Source organism: Orbicella franksi, chromosome 9 (assembly GCF_964199315.1).
Source record: "Orbicella franksi chromosome 9, jaOrbFran1.1, whole genome shotgun sequence".
In the NCBI taxonomy this organism is placed as follows: Eukaryota; Metazoa; Cnidaria; class Anthozoa; order Scleractinia; family Merulinidae; genus Orbicella; species Orbicella franksi.
The window spans coordinates 25,985,663-26,007,981 of record NC_138153.1 but is presented as its reverse complement, the minus strand read 5'-3'; the positions used below and the strand labels follow the sequence as shown (position 1 = coordinate 26,007,981).

At 39.7% G+C, this 22,319-nt stretch overlaps 3 long non-coding RNA genes across 4 annotated transcripts in view; 1 reads left to right on the top strand and 2 right to left on the bottom strand.

Annotated features, from left to right (window-relative positions):
* The window catches only part of LOC145498206 (uncharacterized), a 90,952-nt gene extending 78,070 nt beyond the window's left edge, over nt 1–12,882 (top strand). Inside the window, exons 2-3 of the long non-coding RNA XR_014050813.1 lie at nt 9,709–9,787; nt 11,193–12,882. This is a non-coding gene — a long non-coding RNA (uncharacterized LOC145498206). The remainder of the gene's footprint in view (nt 1–9,708; nt 9,788–11,192) is intronic.
* The window catches only part of LOC145498205 (uncharacterized), a 79,262-nt gene that overhangs the window by 51,773 nt on the left and 5,170 nt on the right, over nt 1–22,319 (bottom strand). The window lies entirely within an intron of this gene.
* Nucleotides 20,396–22,319, bottom strand: part of LOC145498207 (uncharacterized) — a 233,993-nt gene continuing 232,069 nt past the window's right edge. The window contains exon 7 of the long non-coding RNA XR_014050815.1: nt 20,396–21,797. This is a non-coding gene — a long non-coding RNA (uncharacterized LOC145498207). The remainder of the gene's footprint in view (nt 21,798–22,319) is intronic.

Below are 22,319 nucleotides of genomic sequence, written 5' to 3'. Positions count from 1 at the left end.
TGTAAAGCATGCAGCAATTACCTCAAGACTTGAGCCAGCCGTGAAATCTTCGGTTATCTCCTAAATCATTTCTGAGGGTATTCTTGAAAGCTACAATTGACAGGTTTTTCGGTGTTGCCGATTATCAACAAGGCCTGGTCACAAAGTAACATAACAATGTACACCCTGTAGAGTGGGGAAAGTATCGATACCATAACAAAGTCAGGTCAAATAAGTAGGTTGCTTTATAAGTAGTTTCCAAGAAATGTTTTAAAAAATTTATGCATTTAGATTTGTTGTTTTAAAGTTGCAGGATAGCACGTTTTAGGGCAGTTTTGGTGAATTTAGAAGCCTCCGCATCATCTCACTCTACCCTGTTTGGGGAGCAAACTGTGATTCGCGCGCTAGCAGGATCAGTCTCACGTGGTCGTCTCTAGCCAAAAGTCGGTTATCAAGATCGTATACATAAGAGTCATGAGGAGCTAAGTAAAGGAGAAGTCAACTGTCGTGCATCTATTTGATGAAAATGTTTGCTCCGAAGTGGTTGATATCAGACTGTTACGGATGGTACGACAAGACGCCATTTGCAATGCAACGCAACTCGTTTAATGGGTACTTCATGTAAGCTACATAGAACTAGAACGCACATGTTTACTCCAAATATGGTAAGACAAACCATATACGTAACATCTCCCTTTCTTTAAAAAAAGAAAAACTAATAAACAAATATCTGGCAAAAACTAGCCTAAAACAAACTTACACAAATCCACTTTGTTTCTGAAAGTGTTCTATGTCAAACTAAATCAGTTTATCCGAGCTTGCTAAAACAAACTTAAAGTGTTCAAAGTCTAGCCTTTGCTTAACGCTTCATGTCAAAATCTTTAAATCTTGAAGGGGGACGAACAGTCCGGGTTCTTGTCTTCTGAGGTGCTAACAATGGAACATTAGTCTCTTCAGCAACAGTTTCATTCAAGGAATCTTTGTCAGGCCTAGTAGGTATAGCAGGTAACTCAGGTACTCTAGGTACCTCCTTGTGATTTACTCCTGACTCATGTGAGCTAACCTTGGTGCTTTGCTTATCTGGTGTCGAGGATTCTGCTGCAGGTCTCAGAAACTGCCTGTTTCTTCGGAGGGTCTCACTGCCTGCTTGGACTACATATGACCTGTCTGACAGTTTCTCGACACAAGTAGCTGGTTTCCACGTTTGGTTCTTTCGCAGGGGTGCACTTCTGACTTCTTGTCCAATCTCTAATTCAGGTAACTGCTTCACATGACGGTCATGGTAGAACTTCGCCTTTTGCCTTTTCCGCTCTAATTTCTCTGTAGAATGTGCGCTTACTTTGGGACGGAGAAGGCTTGACGCTGTTGGTAAGAGAGTTCGTGTTCGGCGCGACATAAGCCTCTGGGCGGGGCTGTCACCTATACCTTCAGTAGGTGTGTTCCTGTAGTCTAGTAGCGATAGCCATGGATCTTTCCCATCTCGGTCCGCTTTCTTAAATAGCAGTTTAACTGTCTTCACTGAAGACTCTGCTTTCCCATTTGACTTTGGGTAGTGTGGTGATGATGTCACATGGTTAAATTCCCAGCTGAGTGAGAACTCGTGAAATTCTTGACTGCTGTACTGTGATCCGTTGTCTGAGACAACAGTGTCCGGGATTCCATGTCTACTGAATTGTTCTTTGAGTACTTGTATAACTGCACGTGAGGTGGTATCTTCAAGTTCACTAACTTCTACAAAATCTGAGTAATAGTCAACGACTGTGAGGTAATTCTTTCCACTAACAGTGAACAAATCTGTAGCCACTTTACTCCAAGGTCTGTCTGGAAGTTGATGAGACTGCATTGGTTGACTAGCATTCCTAGCCTGAAACTCGGCACAGACAGCACATCTCTCAACCAGGGCTTTGACTTCTGAATTCATTCCAGGCCAGAACACGATGTCTTTGGCCTTTCTTAGACATGATGCGACTCCTTGATGGCTTGAATGAATTCTTGAGAGCATCTCTGGCTTCATGGCTTTGGGGACAATCACTCTCTGACTCTTAAATAGAATACCATTGTGGAGTGAAATCTCTTCTCTGTAGTTCCAGTAGTCACGAACTTGTACTGGGCATTGCTCTCTTCTCTCAGGCCATCCTGTTAGAACAGTGGTCTTCAGGCTCTCTAAGACGAGGTCTTGTGCTGTGCACTTCTGAAGCTGAGTTAACCTTTCTGGAGCCACTTTGATGGAATCAAAGGGAGTAAGTGTTTCAAGTTCAAGAGCGAAAACTTGAAAGTTGTCTGTCATCTCCTTCTTGACAGCAAGCGAGGCTCGAGACAAGTGATCGGCAACATACATCTGTGCACCTGGCTTGTACTTAACCTCTAGGTTAAAGCGCTGTAGCCTCAACATCATTCTTTGTAGTCGACATGGAGCAGAGAGGATTGACTTCTGGAAAATGGACTGTAAGGGTTTGTGATCTGACTCAACCGTTATCTTTTTACGACCGGCGAGGTATTGACTGAACCTTTCGCAGGAGAAGACAATCGCTAAACACTCTTTCTCGATTTGAGCGTATTGCCTCTCAGTCTGTGATAGGGACCGTGAAGCAAAAGCAACTGGCTGGCCGTTTTGTAATAAAGCTGCTCCTAACCCGTATTCACTCGCATCACATTGCACTGTGACTTCTTCTTGAAGGTCATAATACTTGAGCACAGGGTGTTTGACTACAAGCTCTCGCACTTCCTGGAATGCTGTCTCATGATGCTGGGACCAGATGAACTTTGCATCCTTTGCTGTCATCTCTCTCAGTGGCTGGGCGACCTCTGATAACCTAGGGAGAAACTTTGCCAAGTAATTAACGAATCCTAAGAGACTCAGGAGTTCCTTCTTGGATGTAGGCCTCGGCATTTCCTGAACTGCCTTCACTTTCTCAGGATCTGGCTGTAACCCATCTTTGGTGATCAAGTGTCCCATGAATCTGACTTCAGACTTCTTGAGGTTCAACTTGCTGCTGTTTAGACGCAGATTGGCTTTTCGAGCTTGCTCTAGCAGACGAATCAAGTTCTCATCATGATTTCGATTTGCTTCTTCATCATTCTCTCCATAGCCCATGACCAATATGTCATCTCTTATCACTTCTACACCGGGAAGACTATCAAGCTTCTCATGCAATTTGCATTCGAACTCTTCTGGAGCCAGGTTGATACCAAAGGGTAGCCTCAAATACTTATAACGCCCAAAGGGAGTCCAGAATGTTGTCTTGAGACTGCTGCTCTCATCTAATCCAACCTGGTAAAACCCATCTTTAGCATCTAAGGTACTAAACACTTTGGCATTGCTAAGCTTGGGCAACAACTCATCTAGAGTAGGCATTTGGTACTTTGGACGGATGACTGCCTTGTTAAGATCTTTAGGATCCAAACAAATCCTAATCTTATTTGGTGTTGCGACAACCACCATACTGCTAATCCAGTCGGTCGGTACTGTGACTTTCTCCACGATTCCTTTCCTTTCCAGATCATCAAGTTTGGCCTTGACCTTATCACGCAGGGGAACTGGCACTCGGCGCGGAGAATGCTGCACTGGTTTTACGCTGGGGTCTGTGATAATGGTTGTATCACCAATATGGCCTAACCCTTCAAAAACATCTTTGTACTGAACAAGAATCTGATCTCTGGTCAGGTTACTACTGCTTTTCAGGACATGGATGGACTCTTCAATATCTATATCCACTTTGAGAAGTCCCAACTGCTCACAAGCCTCAGCCGATAAGAGGGGTTTGTTAGAACTCTCAACAACTTGGAATCTCAGGTCCAGATGCTTGCCCCTTCTCTCTGCTGTGAGCGTGGTCTCGCCTACAGGCTTCATCAAGCTACCATCAAATAGCTTTAGCTGGGCATTGGACTTAGACAAGGGGGGATCACCATTCTGCAACAGCTGAACTAAATTTCTGTGACTGATCACATTACAAGTTGCACCAGTGTCCAACTGACATACTAGTTGCTCTTTGTACTGCTCTTCTATCACAAAGGTAATACTGGATGTCAACTGTTTACCACTACCATTAATTGCAGTAATTTCTTCTATCTTCAATAATGATTCCTCAGACTCGTAACCTTCTGCCACTTCAGCGACATGAACCTTCTCTTTGCCTGCCTGACACACTTTGGCGAAGTGGTTCATTCTTTTACAATTGCGACATTGTTGACCATACGCTGGACATTCTGTCTGCTTGGCATGCTTCTTTTGTTGGCCACAATATTTACATTTCCATTTTTTGTCAGGTTTCTTTGGATTTGGTGGTTTCTTCGGATGAGAAGGCATCTTGCCTTGCATCGGTTTACGCTTCACATGAACTAAGTTCAGTTCCTCATTGTTTTGTTTCTCATCCTTTTGAATCGACTTTAGCTGCTTATTCGTTATTTCACTTGATTTACACATGTCAAGAGCTTTATCCAAAGACAAATCTTTCTCTCTGAGCAATCTAGCTTTTGTACCCTTATCTTGTATTCCAATAACTAGCCTGTCACGTATCATTTCTTCTGTAAGTGCTCCGAACTGACACGATGCTGCGAGTTTTCTTAATCTATTGACATAGCAATCAACAGTTTCTTCGGGTACTTGAATGCAAGAGTTAAAGACATACCTCTCATAGACGACATTTCTCTTTGGTAGGAAATAGTTTTCCAGCGCCTTCAATGCTGAAGTTATCGTCAGTACTTCGGTGCCAAAATTCAGATTCAGGAAAATTTGCAGACACTCCTTTCCCATAACAGAACGGAAGGTTGCTAATCGGATCGATTGACTCTTCTGATCCAAACCCGTTGCTCTATATAGGTATGTGCCGCTGTGAAGGGTATGGTTTTCAAGCAGTTTACTCTAGGATAGGGTATATAAATCAGAGCGTTTGGGTCTAGAATAGGGTATCATTTTTCACAAAACGGACTGGTTGGTTGAAGATTTTATCTAGAATAAGGAAACCAGGAATTGCCACTCAAAAATATAAAAAAATCAAATCGGCAAGTTTAAATCTACGCAAATCACCTCAACAGTGTTGATAGATGGGGGGATTTGGGGAGTTTACTCTAGTATAGGTTAGCAAAATTCAGCTGAACTAGTTCTTGTATAGGCTAAGGGTTCCAGGGTCCCAGCGGCACATCTCCACCCAGAAATTCCCAAAGTACCCTCCCCCCCCCCCCCGGGGTTGAGGGCAAATAGTCATAATATTAAGACTTAAGCTAAGGCCTGTTTAAACGTCGCATTTTACATGCACCAAATCTAATAGAGCTTTTTCGACTAGGCAGTTTGTTGCCCAATTTCAGACCATGTGATGATACTCTTGAGAATTCTTCCTTTCAAATTTTCAAGTAGTCGTGTGCATATGAATAAATAATTTTAAGATGGATAAAAGAACCACTTTCTAGAGAATATCACGTGGTCTGTAATGGGAAAAACAAACTGCCTGAGTGAGAAGGTCTATTGGATGATTCCAGGAAATATCCATACCAGAGGGTCATGAAGGGGGGTACCAAATCCCAGTTCCCAGCCCAAATTTTTGCCAAGTCCCAGTTCCCAGCTTAAATTTGGTCCAAATCCCAGTTACCAATCTAAAATCCCATTCCCAGTGATTGTCTGCAGACTAATGTGTATAATTACTTAAGAGTGCGGACTGACGTCGTTTGGATTCACAAATTCTGAAATCGAATAAAGTGACTCTTTTTCTACAAATCGGATGAATGTTTCAGGGAAATAAGCAATTACCTAGCCTTTTGTTGTGACTGCAGAAAATCTCTCATTCTTCTGATGAGCGGTCTTTGTCTTCCAACCCTTGTTGGCATAACCATATTGAAACCACTTGTATCATCTGCACAATCCTTGTCAGACTCACTGTCTCCACTTTCGCTGCTGCTGTGCTCGTCACGTTCCCGCCACCTGCAAACATGCACATATCATTCCATCAATAACAAACCACTGACCAGAGACCTTTAGATCCACATTTACTGCAAACGTCAAACTGCGGTTTGAGGTTAGACGTTTGCCGTTCACCATTCGGATGTAAACAGATTTAGATTGAAGTCAATTGGAGCAAATAGAAATCATCCTGTCAATGCAGTAGAAATTGTCAAAATAATGCTGAATTTGAAAAAAAATGTTTTCTAGCATGTGTAGTTTTCTAAAATAAATAAAATAAATAAATATACATTTATATAGCGCCATTTTCCACTAATTGTCCATGGCGCTTTACAATACTTTAAAATTAAAATCCTAATTCTTTAAAAACCTAAAATCCTAAATCCTAAAAGTTAAAATCCTAAGAATTAAATACGCTATATAATACAATTAGGCTACAAATAAAAAGTAAAAACTACAAATCAAATGCACGCTTAAAAAGATAAGTCTTAAGATTAGCCTTAAAAACTGCCTCTGATGATGAAAGTCTGATCTGGAGGGGTAGTTTATTCCAGAGCCTTGGTGCCGCCACGGAAAAAGCCCTTTCACCATACGTTTTAAGATTTGCTCTAGGCTCATCAAGCAACCTGTTGTTTGAAGATCTTAGTGTCCGACCAGAAATGTTAAATCGCAGTAGGTCTCTAATGTAATCAGGGGCCAGTCCATTCAGAGCTTTGTAAGTTAACAACAATATTTTGAAAATAATCCTAAAATGAACTGGCAACCAATGTAAGCTCCTTAGTATTGGTGTGATGTGTTCCTGCCTTCTAGTCAAGGTAACAAGGCGAGCTGCTGAGTTCTGTACAAGCTGAAGTCTATTAATCAGATACTTTGGGAGACCGTACAGTAGGGCGTTACAATAGTCCAAACTAAAGAACTAAAGCATCACAAAACACACATTCGACTTAAGCCGCCGCCATATTGGATTTCCACTTAGGATAAGTGCCTTTCTTCAAATAACAACAAAAGGCTAGGTAATTGCTTATTTGCCTGAAACATTCATCCGATTTGTAGAAAAAGGGTCACTTTATTCGATTTCAGCATTTGTACGTGGCATAAAATACAATTTAAGGCAATAAAGCGTGCGGTAAATGACTTATATGAAAACCTACTTCTTGACGTTCAAAATGCGAGTCGAAAACCTCGAACGTGACGTCTGGCTCTGGTTACGTGATCCCTAGCAGTTAGCCATTCGCGGGAAACATGAATCTAAAAGTCTCTAATATTAAGACTGTGTGGAGCCTGATTGCTAGAACGCGGAAATAAAAAATATGATGATTCTATGTGTCTACTGAGGTCTAATGATGCTGAATTTTAATTCTTTATTCAAAAGAATAGGCTCGATTAAGCAGTGGTGTCAAAACATAGGGTCAGAGAACGCTAAAATAAAATGCCTTTCCCATTTTGGAAATTGTTTGTCGCATTCCCAGTGGTTGAATCCAAGTCCCAGTGCAGTAAATCCCATTTCCCAGCCCAAAAAAGGGCAAATCCCAGTTCCCATTTTACCCCTTCACACCCCTCATACCATACCATGGGTGACATCTTGGAATTCCAAGGGAGAGGGGAATTGTTGGACTGAAATTCTGAAGGCATTGGGGGGGGGGGGGGGGGTTAATGCAGTTTGGAATCCCAAACGCATGGGGGGGTTTCAGCTCTGATTTCCCAGAGAGGGAAGATGGCAAAAGCTTCGCTTGAAATTGCTGATCTGATAACTTTTCCAGTTTGTAAATCATCAAGCACGAACCCACCGCTGAAGCAGGATAAAGATCAATCAGGCAGGTGCTAGCAATCAATTATTAAATGTTAACAAACTTGAGTTGCTTGTTTGCTTGACCGAAAATTGTGAGCAGAATTTTCTTCGAGGGGGAAAAAAGCGCAAGTTTCCCGTTCAGTGCAAGTTTTAGGCAGTCAAACAGGAATTCCAAAGGGTCTGAAAAAAAAATTGGAAATTCCGGAGGGGAGGAGGGGTTATCGATTTTGGAATTCAGAGGGTATGGGGGGTAGAACATTTTGGAATTCCCTAAGGCAAGGGGGGTTAAAATGTCCATGCTGCCCGTGGTAGCATATGGATATTTTCTGGAATCACCCAATTAAGAAGGACCTCCGTTAAGGAGGCTCAAAACAGTAATATTTCCATGAGATGCCTGGGCTCTAGCGCACACTTCAGTGTGAGGCATCATGCAATCACCTGAAGGATTGCGAGATGCGCGCAAAATTTAAAGTTTGCAGAAATAAAGAAAACATGGCGGCATGAGGCCTATTTCATGAAACTTTGTTTCCGCCAAGTTTAGGAAGCTGTTTGTGTTATCAGTTATTTTTCCATGCACCTTCGAAAACATCCATCCTTCAGGCAATTCCAAAGAGCTTCAAAGGAAAAACATTCATTTAAACAGCTCTGCTGGAGCGTAAAGGAAAATTGCGATGTTGATGTTGCGATCAATCGCCTTGGCTATCAATCTAAACAAAGAGCAGGAAAAAACTACTTTTCATGTTTTTTTTGTTCTTTCTACTTGGCCAGTCTCACCTTCGGGTGTTCAGTGTATTCTTCTTCTACCGCTTATGCTGCTAACAACAGCGAAAAAGAAAACTCTATTAATTTGTGTTTATTTGCATGGAATTGCAGGCTTAACTGATAAGCAGACCACCTTCACACGTGCACGAGGGCTGTTCTTGGAAAGTTGAGATTTTAATTTGTGCTTAGGACATGCAAGAAATATTTGTTAACCACGAAGCTAATATCTCAAAACCTGATCCAGTGACCTTACTTTTTGAATGCAAAAAAATTTTCAACAACAAATGCGTAATGCATTGGCGAAATTGTAAAAAAAATTGTGGAGTGGAATCGCCTCCAACTTGGAAATTTCCATTTTTTTTAATTTAAGCAAAATCTATTCTACAAAATTTTTTATAATTTTCTCTGTTTCTTCTTCTGTTACTAATAAAAGGACTTTTAGGAAAAATCCATAGGGTATCATAGCACTAAGTAATTTCTCCTTCATAAATTAATCAGGTTGAAAAGAAGTTTTATAATACAGATGATTTCTGTTCTCTCAGCTATCTGTTTGTTCAGTTTGGGTGTGTTCATCCTTGTTTTTGTTTGCATTAATTTGCCTGTTCATTCAGTTTGGTTGTTTAGATGGGGGGGGGGGGGTTGCATCTGTTTGTAGAGTGCAGGCTTTTCTCTACACTTTCAGCGATCTGTTTGTTTGGTTGGGTTGAGTTTGGGTGTTCATTTGCTTTGTGCTTGTCTAACTGTTATTTCTCGGCTGTTCTTTCAGTTCTTATTGTTTGGACTGGATCATCTATCTCATATTCATACATGTACTCATTTAAAAGTTCCAGAATGTATTAAGAACTAGCAAGTGTCAAAGCTTCTTTGTTGTTATATTGGAAAAGGCATCCCCACAGCGAGGGAGGTTTTCCTTCACTTATTGTTAACAGAGCATCAAGAAGATGGTTTAGTTTCTCCCTAACTCCCTGCATGTAAGCTCTGGCATACCCCTTCCATTCCTGTCACCCCTGCCAACCCCCTCTCCTACTGCAGCTCACTGGACTTCCTCTTCAATCTAACTGAGCCATTTTTCTAAATAATTTATTTCTTGTCTTACTGACTTGATACATAATTTGAAATCAATTACAAAAATTAAGCATTTTAGGCCATTGAGATGCAATGTATGTTTTGCTGTGCAGGTTGGTTGCACTAGTACTAGACTGTACAAGAGCCATTTGTACTAAATAAAGTTGAGTTGTTTTCAAAATTATTTATTTATTATAATATTTTTATTTATTTATTTCAGTTTCCATCATCAAAAGTACCACACTATGATAGTTCCTGTTAAGCTTACAATGAACAGTGCAGTAATAACAGTTGCCCAGGTATGGAAATGGTTTATGTTTTTTTGAAAAAAATACATCTATACAAGTATATTACTTTTCCTAGTGCCAGAGATTATCTGTCATGTTAATTCTAGTTGTTGAATTGAAAAAGCCATTGCAGCAGTTGAAGCAAGTGAGAGAAAAAACTCCTGTCGTAACAACGAGTTTTAATCTCACTTTCAAGTACAAGTACATGTAGTCAAATTTTTAGACAGCTGACATAGTGGAAAATAATATTTCTTTGGGGTATGACTTGAATACTTGTTATTAATGTGCTTGGTGGGGTAGACCAAGTTAATTGTTTTGGGCAAAGAAGTTCTCCGTTTACCAATGTGGTCAAGACTGGTCAGTTGTTAGAAGATTTGACCCTATCTGTGGCATCCAACACCCCCTCCCCTTAAGGGATTGCAAGGGGGTTCTAGGGCAATAAACATTTTACCCACATATCCATGTTAGCATTTCTGAAGGAATGATGAATTTTAGTGCGGTACAACTTTTAAGCAACTTTTATAAACCAGCCTTTTGAATTACAAGTTAACAATTGAAAGACAGAGCAAAGGTGAATGATTCAAAGCAATATTGTTTCATGTAAAATCACACACTGAGGAATTGCTAACTTCTTAAGACAAATTGATATACAGGAAATGGCAAACGGAAAAATTTGGTTTATTTTTTATCTTTTTGTGATCTTTAAATCGACTCTACTCAAGAATATATTTTAAAAGGATCCTTTTAAGTTTGAAGTTGCTAAAGACAGATCACTGGCAAAAGTTGAAGCCATTTGTGGTAAATATTATTTTATTTCTAAACTTCACTGATAACTTGTCATGTTTCCTACGGAATGTAGAACACCTCAGATCATGTTACATGCAATTCATTCTTCATACTAAAATAGTATTTGGGTACGGCACGCCCCCCACCCACCCACCAACCCACCCTGGCCCAGCCCCCCGCCACCCTAGAGGAAGTTATTCTGGGCCCTTCTTATTACTTTCTGACAGTTGTTACACCAGAGCAGCCACTCACTTCAGATCCTATTGAAAGAACTGTATTCCTGTTCTCCCTGGATGAGATGCTAGTCCATCTCAGATGGCCCCCAGTTTTATCTACTTGCCCCACCTTGCTCCTAGAATTAGTGGGTGACTGGAACAGACCTAGCCTCAGATACTCTTCAGGCCCATCACACAATCATGCTCTTCATGCAAGATTGCGTGACAAGCCCATACAGCATCTGCGTAGAAGGCTAAAACAGTAGTAGTAGCCATTTATGCTCCTGGGCCTGTTGAGACAGGATTTGTTTAAAGTGTCTGGCCAGGTTCCTTGTGTTAGGAACCAGTTAGCACACTATGCCAGCCATTAATCATTTGATTTAAATCTTTCTGGTCCTTCTATTTTTCATGTGGAGAAAAATCAAGATAAGACAAGAAGAGGACAAACACCATGTACCATCATTCAAGATATTGATGATTTTATTGCAGTCTATGACCCAGGTAAACACGTGTTCTTATGCATTGGTCAACCCAAACCGTAACAGATTCTCCGTGAGGGGGACTCCCAAATAAAAAAGACGGGGGTGCTCGTCGGGAATTTTGAAAAGAACCTAAGAGGTATCAAGATCCTGTATTTTGTGGGCGTGGCTTGAAATTTTTTCACCCCTAAGAGGTACCAATTCTAAAACAACAAATTATCTCGTGTATTTTTTTGCGGCCCAATACCCTGAAAGGTACCGCAAGAGCTCTTGATGTGGACCTTTTAAGGCTGAACACCCTAAGAGTTACCAAAACTGTTTTTATTCCCTAAGGTATGACGAACACCCTGTCCTATTGATATGGGAGTTCCCCTGGGGCAGAATTACCCCTGGGAATTTACTTGATTGTTACCCCCACATCGTCAAATTCTAGGACAAGTCCAACAACTTAATTACTCTTTTTACTCAGAAAATGTCATTTCTGAGTTTAGGTAGGACATTGACTTTCACTCCTTCACTCGCTCCTTCCCTCCTTCCTTCCATTGATTCATGTTTTTATTGAATCTGCTGACCAGTGCATAAAGCTTTTGCAGTCGCTTGAAGTTGAGGTGAAGTTTGAATTTGGTAAATCGTTTAGACATTCGAAAGTATATTTGTGTGTCTGTGTGTGTGTTAAAAATTTTAAAGTCTCACTGGTCAGCCAGTTCAGTGGAGGTTGAAAAGCGGTCGGCTGTACACAGGTCCAATAGACTGATCATATAGATTGACTGCACCAGGACACAGGTTACAAATTCACGGTCTCACATTATTCCGTTGTAAAGACAGATCGTCATGGCTTTTCTTTTTGTTAAGAGAGGATGGTCGATCATCGTCTCTTGTTTTCTTCTTCGTAAATATACGATGCACTGGTGATAATTCAGGGCGCAAGAAAATAGTTTTGTGGGTCTAGCATATTTCGAGTTTGAATTGAAATAATTTAAGCTTTATCTACTACACGAATTGCCGAATGATCAAAAGCTTCAGATGATACTTTTAAAGATAGGAAACGGAAAGAAGCGTCGGGAAATAGTTCATTGTCATAGAAGTGTGCATAAATAAAAAAAAGACAAAAAAAAAAAAAGGAAAGGAAACATGAAAGAAAGTTACACACTCACTGCGCGACGGTAACATATATACAGAAATGTGTATCAGGAATAATTATGAAGTGGGTATGATTTGAACCGCTGATTTATACAACTTTTCATGGCAGGCTCATAGTAGTGCCGAAGTGAACTTATTGCTGGTTTACAAGTCTGACTTGTAGTCAGCCGAGAAATCACTAGGGAGGGGAAGGGGGCAAAGGTCCCGCAAAAACCATGGGTCTTGCAAAATTGTCGTCGAATTTGACAGGTGTCGCCGTCTCGTTACTTTAGCGGTTATGTACGTCTAGCACACTCGATCTCAAAGCTGTCTTGGAGTCTCGCTTTTTGCAAGACTTCTTGAAAGTCTCGAAGTTCCGATTTGTTGGCTTGCTCAATAAATGACGTCTGAACGTCTCGCATTTAAACACTTTGAAGTCTCAGACTCGAAATTTAAAAATACAAAATGTGTCAGGCTCGCATTACATGTACCAGTCAACAACGGACAGTTCCCCTTTCTTATCTCTTTTTTTTCTTTTGTATTCGATCTAAATTTTGAAAGGGGTTACAAAGAGTATAAAAGCGCGTCCACCGAAGGAAATAAAATGAAAATAAAAATAAAAAAGAAGAAAAAGGAAAGATTAAGACTTCGAGTGGTTATCAAACTTGTGGTCATCTGGAACTCTGGTTTGAGGAGCGACAGTGATCTACACTACACCACTCAGTACACATGTGATTGTCATTACATTAAATCAATCAAATATTGCAGCTTCTGCGTAATTTACATTTGAATACTCTAAGATCTTTTATGAATATGTTAATGATATATTGATGGTTTTCAGACAACTAGGATAAATGTCGCCCTAAATTGTGCGTTTGCTATTTAAGGTCATTCCACTGAAATAGAACCTGCACTGAGATTTTTGTGAAACTTTGCCTATTGATTGTTTATATTATAGGAACCTGAATTTTGAAATAAAAATGAGGGATCCCCATGTTCGTTTAGGAGCAACAGCACCTTGTTTATACCCAATAAATCCTTATAATAGCACCGTGATTGTAGTCACGATTGCTTGCTAAATTCACCTTTCCGACGATTGCTTTTTGTTCTACACCGAGAATTGGTCCATATCTATTTTACACAGAGAAATTTATTACTCAATTCAAGACAACAGAAAAAAATGATAGGTCACCATACTCGTTTGGGAGAAAATGACGATTTACCTCTAATGCGCGCGCGCTAATCACGCGTGAAATTATGTGCAGTAGGGATGCACAATGCAATACTGGGGAATGACCTTAATGGCTTTCAAAAATGTACGATGGGAAATGGTTCTTGGTCGTCGCCTTTCGTGGCTCTTCCGATCATTTATCGATATGTAGGTGACTTTGTTTTCTACACGCCAGCGCATGAGAGATCTGGTGCACCCGACAGTTTAAACGACAGAGTCAAACTACTGTCTTTATAGGATGAGGACCTTTTCTTTAGAGACGAGATTTTTCTTCGGGAGCGTTTCAGTTAATTTTGGTAGGGGTGGGGTGGAGGGAGAAGAGAAATAGATCACGAGCATCCTTTTCTCAGAGGATTTGTTTAATCTCCTCTGTGAATCTCAACAGATCTATACACCCTTCATCATTTCTTTTTCTGGCCGGTGGAATTCGTGAAAAAATGTATTTTACTAGACCTAAGGGACCTTTTATTTTGTATTCACGTGACAATCTAGACGTGATAGGCATTTGAGAAAGTTTTGTAGTCAATACTTAAAACAATAGAGCACTTTTTCCGTGTTTACATAGCTTCATCTAAACACGAGGAGGGTTGGGAGAATTCGAGACAGTTATACAAACCCGAGACGTAGTGGAGGGTTTGCATAATTTTCGAGAATTCTCCCTATCCCGCGAGTGTTTAGACGAGGCTATGTAAACACGGAAAAAGTGCTCTTTTGCTTTTATAAAATAATTCTCAAAAATACACGCGAATCTAACACGTCACAACCGTGTTTACATACTCTTATCTAAACACACCTATTGACCAATCAGAGCGCGTGTAGTAGCTCAGTTATTTTATAATTTGGTATTTTGGTTTCCTTGCTTCCTCTAGCAAAATTTAGCGTTACTGTTACTAAGTATTCAATATGTCTCGACGAAGATTCCTTCTTAGAAGTCACGCGGAGAATTGGAGTGGTTAACCACAACATATTATTTGTGGCTTTGCTTATATCCTTTCCTGTTCTTTAAAAGTTTTAAGAGATCAAAGCAGTGAGCAGGCGCGTCCAACAACAAAACAGGACGCAAAAAAAAAGTCCTGAGCCGTAATTGAACCTGTGTTGATCTAAACTGTAAAGCGAGAATGATCTCCACTACACCACGCAGGATTTGTGCAATGTTATCACAAAACTGAATCAAAACTTGTTGTGTTGTTGTTCCTTTTATTACTGCATGCAAGATAGAACTTTTTCATAATTTTGTTTACTACGATGAAATCATAAAAGTGATTATCAGAATTTAGAATCAACGATAAATTTTGCCGTATATACTGCGTTTGTGCCAAAGACGATGATCTTGTCTCTTGGTTTTGTTAATAAAATTTTCAGCTTTTAAAAAGTGCGATCAGAAAACATGGGTGCCAGTTAATTTTCCTGAAACGTTCGATTCACGTGCAGCTGACAATGTCATCATGACGCATGCGCTCTTTCCACCGTCCGCTGTCCCCATTTTTATGTCAAGTCATTCCTTTGTTTTGCGCTTTTAGGACCTGCTTTTAACCCAACGCTTTGGAATTAGCTTCTTGTACTTTTGTAAGAATTAAGTTAAAACGTATTTGTTGTTGTTGTAGCAAGGCCTTTTTCAGTAATGTTCTTGGGCGTATGAAGACGGTGGGGGTGGGGGAGGTGCAAAAAGATTATCTTCCACTGCGTGTATCTTGAAAATTCTAAACGTTAGACAAATCAAATGAACCTGGCGTTTAATTCAAATCGCGTGCAGTTATCACGTCATATCTGGCCAAAAAGAGATCATACATCTTGGATCCGCCATCTTGGATTCATGGTATATTTTAGGAAAAAAGAAAATCTGAGGACGTGAAGTCACGTTATGTTCCCCATAACTGTGAAAAGTCACGAAATTTGGCCACTTCTGATGCTTAGCTCACATTTTGTGCGGATCGGCCGGATTTTGAAAACCTGTTAGGCTGAACAGTTTAGAAAGTTAATCTTGTTTGTTTGTCACCTTTAATAAAAACGCCCGGGAATTTGTTTGTAATGAAGCTATGGTTTTGTCATTTAAATCCATAGAAGTAATTTTCGCTAACGTTATGTTTCATAGCGAGAATTTGGCAAAACGTAATAATATTTATAAACTAAATATAATAATATAAAATAAATATAGGCAATATTGCAGTAACTGAATGCTGAGAAATTGTTTTCATTTATTCCAGGTATGACGCTTCTCTGGGTACACCATGGATGATGGCTGAGACTGACTAGCCGATAGGCTTTTTATGTCTACCGAATAGTGTATGTACCAGTGATGGGTTAGATATCTCTTACTGCTGAGAAATAGATTTTGGAAGCGGACTTTGTGACAAACAAAGGAGTCTTGACACGATAGTGAAATTAGCTACCAAAAGAAGGAAACTTGAACGCCGTAGTAGAAAAAAACGAAGTTTACAATTACCATAGCAGGAATAAGGGTGGTTAGGATTGGGAAAGACTTCGACCGATAACATTTTAAATCTGCTCTGTCTCTGTCACGCAACGCTACGCTATCGGGAGAGAGGGACCCTGTCTCCCTAGATCGTAGCATTGCGTGACAGAGAGATGACCAGAACTGGACTATTCAAATCTGTAGATGTGCATATGTCATGTGTTTCTGAGGTAACTCCGATCAGTACTAAAACTATATCATTTCTCGTCATAATTATTTTTAATTCTCAATTTGTAGTTCTTTGGAAATCTCCCACTTTTGTTAGTTCTTCGTTTCTCCCGCAACATGACATAGTGGTGATGTAAGCTAAGAAAGACAAAATCGTCTGTTTACGTGAGGAAAGTTATTCCTTACACTGGCTACCGAAAAAATTAGGGTTTCTTTTAGCCTGGTTAAAACTGGCAGGATAAAATTAATGTCGAATATATTTTTCCTGCGGTGCAAGTTTCACTGGCTCTGTTTGAAAGAATATAATTTTCAATTTTCGTTACCTTACTATTCGCAATCGAGTAGGGGGAAAAAATTGTTTTTTCTGCCGATGAATCAATTTGGTTTCTAAGGCGCAGCGAGAAAACGATGAAACATTTTCTCAACAAACGTAAATGTTTACGATCTTGAAAAGCCCCGAACTTCATAGTCATTCAAATTGATTAATATTCAATAACAGTGCAGATAGTAATTTTATCAAATGTCATTTTTACGATAACTGCAGAAATTCTCGCGCGCTCATTGGCTAATTTTCATTGTCAATAAGCAGACAGAAACAAATTTATAATTTATGCGATGCGTCAACGAGCGAGAGCGGACAGTTTGACCATGTTATCGTAAAAAACAAATTGAAGTCAGTTTTTCATGTCTGTCCTGTTATTGACAATCAATTTCGTCATAACATTGCCAAAGCAGTCTGCGGATACATTCGGCTATCGCCTCGTGGATCCACATCTACTTCCACAATGTTATGACAAAATTCATGATCAATAACAGGACAGACGTATGAAAACCTGATGTTAATTTGTTGATCTGTAGTTATTCTAATTTACTTGTTGCTGTTGTTGTTCACATACAGCGCCGCTAGGTTAATATCCTTAAATATTTCTTACGTATTTTTCGAATTGAAGTTTGTAAGTTTAATTAGTGGCAGTTATGTTGAAAGGACTTAAAAATTCTCTGAAAGTCTATTAATTAATTAATCCTAAACTTTGTAGTTGTCGAAGGAAAACAGTGCCGTGCTGTGGCGGTATGTAGTCGTTTTATATTTCTCAGAGGTTTTGTAATATAACTCTGTCGCGGGTCATTAGTCCATAATCTAGTCTCACATATTGTTAATATCGCGTTAACTCAAGAAGGTCGTAGCTCTCAGAGGAAAATAACACAAGGTTCGTAAATGAAGGTTTTATTATGATCACAACATCTTCAGAATACAGCGGAGATAATAAGACGAAGAGTTACGAACTTAGCTTCAACTCTTATAACAAGTACATTGTTGTTTATTGTACGCGAAAGATATATACTGTATATTAATCTTTTTTGGTTTTTGTTTGTTGTAATATTAGAAAATAAATTTACAAACTTGCGTCAGCTTACAGAAAGCCATGCTTGCAATACTCTTTAACAGATTCCCTACAAATGACGAGTACTACTGGAAAATTCTCAACCTTGGAAGGAAGGCAAAAATTAGTGTGGAACAACGCCACCTCCCCGTCACCAGCACCACATTTCTTTTATATTTATAGAGAGAGTTTGGTGCTCCCATCCTTGTGGTTCAGTACCCTCTAATACACATGCGCACTAGTTGAGTGTCCCAGTTACAAGAACTGTGGGTCCGACTGTATTTTGTGACTGTAAGTAACTGATAACTCCGTGTTAGGTAACCCGTAGTTTAAACTTCGGGTTCCCCGACACGAAGGTATCGGTTACTTGTATGTCGTAACTGTAAGTGATAACTTCGTGTCGGGTAACCCGAAGCTTAAACTGACGCGAAGTTATCAGCTACTCACAGTTACAACATACAAGTAACCGATACCTTCGTGTCGGGCAACCCGAAGTTTAAACTACGGGTTACCTAACACGGAGTTATCAGTTACTTACAGTCACAAAATACAGTCGGACCCACAGTTCTTGTAACTGGGACACTCACCTAGTACGCGTGCGTAGTAGAGTGTACTGTACCACAAGGATTGGAGCACCAAACTCTCGCTATAAGTATAAAAGAAATGCTAGTTAGTGGTGCTGGCGGGGAGGTGGCGGTGTTCGACAGCAATTTTTCTTTGGTCACTTCTGGGCCATTTTCAAGGCATCTGAAAGATCGAAATCTCCCGCCAAAAGACTTAGAAAAATTGTATTCGAAAATATGATATGAAACGCGCATGGGTACGTACAAAGTTGCACCACAAGAGCGAGAGTTCAAAACTCTCGCTTTAAGTATGAAAGAAATGTTGTGGTGGCTGGCTGGGAGGTGGCGGTTGAAAATTTTTCTTTGGCCACTCCTTTGAACTTGTCATTTTCAAGACATCTGAAAAGAAAAAAGAGAACTTGAAGGCTTAAAAAATACAAATATTTCCAAGCAATTGCAATGAAGAGACTTAAAAGATTATTGCAAAAGCACATGATCGTAACAACTTACACTCAAATACGTTTGAAAACTTAGACTTAAACAGCAAATTCGAATTTTAGATGCGCTTGTAGTTCTGCCAAAACCGGCACGATTCAAAACCGATCGTCGTGAGATTGCTTTTATCTCTATTCACATTTTTGCACTAGAACTTCCATACTTTCACAGCGCGATTTCTCAGAGAGAATATTTTGTTTTACATGTGCGAGTGGTTGTCCCTAAACGGGCATGACTTTATCGCTTTGTTCAGGTTTGAAAATCACTGTTGATGTCTATTAAAGTTTACTCCTAAACTTACAACGAAAGGCTTCAACCGGTTAAAATCTGTCTAGTTCTGTACCTAAACGTCTCGAAATCCTCGTACACTTGGGCTAATTGAATGCCTTCATATAAAGCATGGCTCAATTAATCAAATTCATAGTAAATATCTAAACAATACCACTTACCCGAGTTTGCCCATCACGTTTACAGAACTGTCGATAGCGTGCGTGATGTCTTCGAAAGCCCACAAACTTTGAAGCAGCTCGCTATTGACACCTAACAAAAAACAAAAACCGATAAAAAGTGATGTCTTATCCGTTAACCTTACCTTATCTGTTAACGTTCCGTTAAAAGTAAAATTAAAGGGCAAGAAGAAACGCAAGTAAGATGCAAATTGCGAAGTTCACTGTCTGCGGGAAACACACCTATAATGTTTTCTTTTCTGCAACAACGTAATAGACTAAATTTTAAAAAGATATTTTCCAAAACGCAAATAATGTGCTCCGTCTCTACCTTCTATACGACCAACAGTGATAAAATCATATTTTGTTATCATTTATAATATGGATAGGACCCTGCGCGCTCTGATTGGTCAAAAACCCATGTTTTGTCAGGGTATAAAACATAGCAAAAGCGTGGTTTTTTGTTTTTCGCCCCATTACCTCTATATCATAAAGCAAATGAAGAAGCCTAGGCCATGTATTACATTGTGATAAAACACTCCGGAAATTTGAGAACACTCGAGAAATGTAGGAAACACTCACCTGTGGCTCGTGTTTTCTGCATTTCCCTCGTGTTCTCAAATGCCCGTCGTGTTTTATCACAGTAATACACGTCTTAGGCTTCTTTATTTGTTAAAGAAGGTTGCGTTAACTGTAAGCATGACAAATTAATAATTACTTGCTTATTCCACGTTTTACATACTTCAAAGCCGAGGATCATAGCTTTTACTATACATCTTTCACCAAAAACCCATTCACTACAAAAGTAACGTCGTGTGCGCTGTTTAGGTACGTCACGCTGACCACAGTGCGGGCCACTGGCACACATATCTAGTCAAGTTTTCAGTACATATCTGTGTCCAGTAAGTTGGCGCAATGGTTTAGTGCCCGCCTCTCACTCCGAACATCGTGGGTCGTCAGTTCGACTCTCGGTCCTGGCGTGAAATTATTTTTTCCTTTATGAAAAAATGAAATAAATTGACAAAATCTTCCGTGTGCGACAAGTTTTTAAATCAATTTTACAGTGCAAAATCCGAAGGTTACATAAATCAGCGATTCAATTCATACCTAGTCAATAATCACTCCCGATACTCAAAATTACCCATGATATATTGTCGTGGCGCAGTGAGTGTAGAGCTTGCCTGCCGGGCGGGAATTCTGGGTTCAAATCTCGGACTTTGCGGATTATTACGTTTTGTATATATTTTTTCTTCCAAAGTTTCCTTTTTCTCTTTTTTTTTTTTTTTTTTTGTTCTCTTTTTTGATTAATGCACGCTTCTATAACGATAAACTATTGCCCGACGGTTCTTCACGTTTCCTGGCTTTAAATAACGTGAAGCTTTTGATCATTTAGCAATTCGTCCTATAAATAAAGCTTGAATTATTTCGATTTTAAACTCAAAATATGCTGGCCCGACAAAAATATTTTCTCACGCCCTGAATTTGATGATCGACCATCTTCTCATGACAAAAAAAAGCCATGACGATCTGTCCGATTTACAAGCCAATAATGTGAGTCAGTGATTGTTACCTGTGTCCCGTCAATCGATATGATCAGTCTACTGGGCCTGTGCACAGCCGACCGCTTTTGCAACCTCCATTGAACTGGCTGACCAGTGAGATTATGGAAATTTCAGTATTTCAGTACTACGAGACTTAATTTCACGGTGGAGATGGGGTTGAAGTTCTCTATGCTTAAGTCCAAAAAAACACACAATAAAACATACTTTCAATCGTCTCAACGATTTGAAAAAAAAAGCTTCACCACTATGGACTTTGGCACGCAGGACTGAGAAAGCTTAATGTACTGCGTCTGGTCAGCGGATTCATTAAAAAGTTAACATGAATCGAAGGAAGAAGCGAGCGAAGGAGTGAAAGTCAATGTCCTATCTACACTCAGAAAATGTCATTTCTGAGTAAAAAGGGAAGCGTTGTATGAAAAGAAGGTCCCCGGCCATACTGCGGGCGAAGTACCAAATCCCTTCTATTTGCTTATTTTTTTGCTTAATATGACTTGGTGTGAGATTGAACTCGAATTATGGGCGCAGTTAAGATGTAAAAACTCAGAGAAGCTTTCCTGCAAATAGTTCTGAAGATCTAAAACACAATGTGATACTCCGGTCTACACATTGGTCTTGATGGGTTATTTTGAAAATTCCCATATTAGAGAGGTTAAGCATGACGTTAACGGCAGACGGCAAACGGCAAAGATAACTTGATTTTGAGTTCTTTTCTTCTAATCCGTAAATAAAGCACACAAAAATGGAATAACGTCTCCTACTATTCATTGCAAATACAAATAATTTCACTCTACTGTACACACAACTGAAGGGAGACGGCAAAAGTTTCATTTTTGCCGTTTGCCGTTTGCCGTAAACGTCATGCTTAACCTCTCTATTAAATAGCAGTTTCAACCAACAGTGGCCGAATTCGGATTCCGATTGCTATGGCAACGAAACAAAACGCGAGTGAGGTATAATTAACGTTGTTCCACATATACGCATAGCGGACCCACTTTTACTAACGCTGAAGTTTTAAATGGGACTTGCCTGTATTCTGGTGAAGTGAATGATTATAACGTTTAACATCTATCGTCGTTACGTTGAACAACTTTGGTTTTTTACCTCTGTGGAAGGTAACAACATTATTTGAACAAAGTGTTTTCTTTTCTTTCCAATTGCTTAAATTGCAAAATTTACTGCGATGATCATTCTTCACTTTCATCTACAAACGCAGTTCATATATAAATTATTTCATATAAACTGCACATCATTTCACTCCTCACGGGAAGATATGAAGTCAATTAAGTGGCCTCGCTCCCAATGTGTGGCTTCATAGCTCAGTTGGTAGAGCATCGCACCGGTATCGCGGAGGTCACGGGTTCGAATCCCGTTGAAGCCCTGATTTTTTTCAGGCTTCTTCTTTCCAATTGCTTAAATTGGAAAATTTACTGCGATGATCATTCTTCACTTTCATCTACAACCGCAGTTCATATATGAATTATTTCATATAAACTTCACATCATTTGTTTTCTTTTCAGTTGGCGGCTCGGCACCAACGCTTGCTCAAGATCAACTGAATCAGTCGAATCACGCAGAAAGTTCAATATAGTTCAATTATTATTTTGAACTGTTTCAATTTTAGCTTT